The sequence below is a fragment of the Harmonia axyridis genome, chromosome X, assembly GCF_914767665.1.
Source record: "Harmonia axyridis chromosome X, icHarAxyr1.1, whole genome shotgun sequence".
In the NCBI taxonomy this organism is placed as follows: Eukaryota; Metazoa; Arthropoda; class Insecta; order Coleoptera; family Coccinellidae; genus Harmonia; species Harmonia axyridis.
This window is the reverse complement of record NC_059508.1, coordinates 38,144,554-38,147,053: the sequence shown is the minus strand read 5'-3', so window position 1 is coordinate 38,147,053 and position 2,500 is coordinate 38,144,554. Positions and strand designations below refer to the sequence as shown.

The window sequence follows — 2,500 nt, the reverse complement described above, 5'->3', positions numbered from 1 at the left end:
ACCTAGAACGCACGTAGAGTTTTGTGGTTGGGCGAAGTTTCGTGATGTGCACGGAACGAGGAGCCGGCCGCTGGCTTTGCGTTCGTGTGGTTGGGCGAAGTTTCGTGATGTTTACGAGATGAGGAGCCGGCCGCCTATGTCGGCGTTTGTGGTTGGGCGAAGTTCCTTGACGGAACGAGGAGCCGGCTGCTTATGCTGACGTTCGTGGTTGGGCGAAGTCTTGTGATATCCTCGAAACGAGGAGCCGGCCGCACGTGTGTGCAGCCTTCGTTGTAGGTCCATGTTTAGAGATGCTCACGAAATGAGGAGCCGGCCGCTTATGTCGGCGTTTGTGGTTGGGCGAAGTTCCTTGATGGAACGAGGAGCCGGCTGCTTATGCTGACGTTCGTAGTTGGGCGAAGTCTCGTGATGTGCTCGGAATAAGGATTCGAAGCGCTTGGATTGCCGCGTTCGTGGCTGGGCGAAGTTTCGTGTTTGGCACGGAACGAGGAGCCGGCTGCAGGTTTTAAAGATTCTCGCCCGAAATCGATCAGTCGTTACCGTTGTCTACGGACTTCGGTAGGACGATCTATTCCAGGGACGAAGACGTCGACGTTGTGCGACGCCCGTTACATTAGCGTTTTTATGCTCTTTCGGGATTGTCTGCGACGTTTGTCTCCGTCCGAATTTTTTACGATAATTGTCACTAGATTAGTACGCAAACTAGTTGAACCGAAGATTTTGCGCCGATCGACTGACGTATTGACCCTTCAGTGGGTCGTCTCAGTCATTGGAATGTCATTCTCGAGGAGGTTCGCAGTTGGCGTCTCGTATTTCGAGGGAAAGTCCATTGCGACTAGTACCGAGAAATCGAACATAAAAGATTACCCTGAACGGTGGATCACTTGGCTCGTGGGTCGATGAAGAACGCAGCTAATTGCGCGTCAACATGCGAACTGCAGGACACATGAACATCGACATTTCGAACGCACATTGCGGTCCTCGGACACTGTCCTCGGACCACTCCTGACTGAGGGTCGGTTCCATTACAAAGACTGCCCGGCCAGACGTTATGGCTTGACGAAGTGACGACGTAAAGGTCGTCTAACGTTGATCCTGTACCGAAGGTCATTTGGGCGAGTTGGACGGTTTGCCGCGTGACGATCAACGTTCTGTCGTTTCGACGCCTCGTGTGTTGGAATGATGAGGAGTTGTTTTCGTAACGCGCCGTCTTGAATTGCGAAAGCATATATTGTGGTGTCGTGGTATTGCTCGATCTGCGCCCATGACTGTAGACATGCGATCGTCGTGTCCGAGAAATCTGAACGACGTCCGATCGCTTTAATGTGCCAGTTGTCGCGCGTTGCGGATGAGCTTTCATGAGCGCACCCCCGAAACACCGAAGCACTTTGCTTGGATTCGCATGATCCGCCATACGGAGCAGGAGATAATAGACGCCTTTGAGTAGGCTAACTCCCTCGCGTAAGGTACGTGATTTTATGAGCCGCCAAAGGTTAGTTTCGGAACGTTTCGATGATTTGAACATACGACCTCAGGACAGGTGAGACTACCCGCTGAATTTAAGCATATTATTAAGCGGAGGAAAAGAAACTAACTAGGATTCCCTTAGTAGCGGCGAGCGAACAGGGATTAGCCCAGCACTGAATCCCGCGATCGTAACCGGTCGCCGGGAGATGTGGTGTTTGGAAGGATCCATTATCTGGCGAGTTCGCGGCGCGTTCAAGTCCATCTTGAATGGGGCCATCGCCCATAGAGGGTGCCAGGCCCGTAGCGACCGCTGCGGCTTGCTAGAGGATCTCTTCTTAGAGTCGGGTTGCTTGAGAGTGCAGCCCTAAGTGGGTGGTAAACTCCATCTAAGGCTAAATATAACCACGAGACCGATAGCGAACAAGTACCGTGAGGGAAAGTTGAAAAGAACTTTGAAGAGAGAGTTCAAGAGTACGTGAAACCGTTCAGGGGTAAACCTGAGAAACCCGAAAGGTCGAATGGGGAGATTCATTCGCGCCTGTTGTTGGGATTTACTGACTGTGGAAACGGCGACGTTCGCGTTGGCTGTTCCCTTCGGTTCATCTCCGGCTTCGGACGCGTGCACTTCTCCCCTAGTAGGTCGTCGCGATCCGTTGGGTGCTGTTCTACGGTCTCGAGTGTAGCCCGTGAGCTCGGATTTTCCGATGTTTACGGACACTGGGTTTCCGAACAGCTCGCTCGACGGTTTACTGATGGCGGGAGGCCGCGACTTAGTTCGCGTCCGGCCCGTGGCAAGTATGTGAATTGTGATGGCGATCGGACCTAGTGCCGATTCCGTCCGTTTGCGACTGTTCGCCGCGGTGTTCTTGGACAGACCTCTTGAAACGCCGATCAGCGACGCTATTGCTTTGGGTACTTTCAGGACCCGTCTTGAAACACGGACCAAGGAGTCTAGCGTGTGCGCGAGTCATTGGGAATCACTAAACCTAAAGGCGCAATGAAAGTAACGGTTCACTTTATGTGAACTAAGGGA

The 2,500-nt window shown here is 52.8% G+C and overlaps 1 non-coding gene and 1 pseudogene across 1 annotated transcript; both read left to right on the top strand.

Annotated features, from left to right (window-relative positions):
- The first annotated feature begins 864 nt into the window (after nucleotides 1-864).
- LOC123687203 lies at nucleotides 865-1,019 on the top strand. The gene has a single exon (XR_006748942.1). It is a non-coding gene; the product is annotated as a 5.8S ribosomal RNA (ribosomal RNA).
- A 507-nt stretch (nucleotides 1,020-1,526) lies between these two features.
- LOC123688120 overlaps nucleotides 1,527-2,500 on the top strand; it is a 4,369-nt pseudogene continuing 3,395 nt past the window's right edge.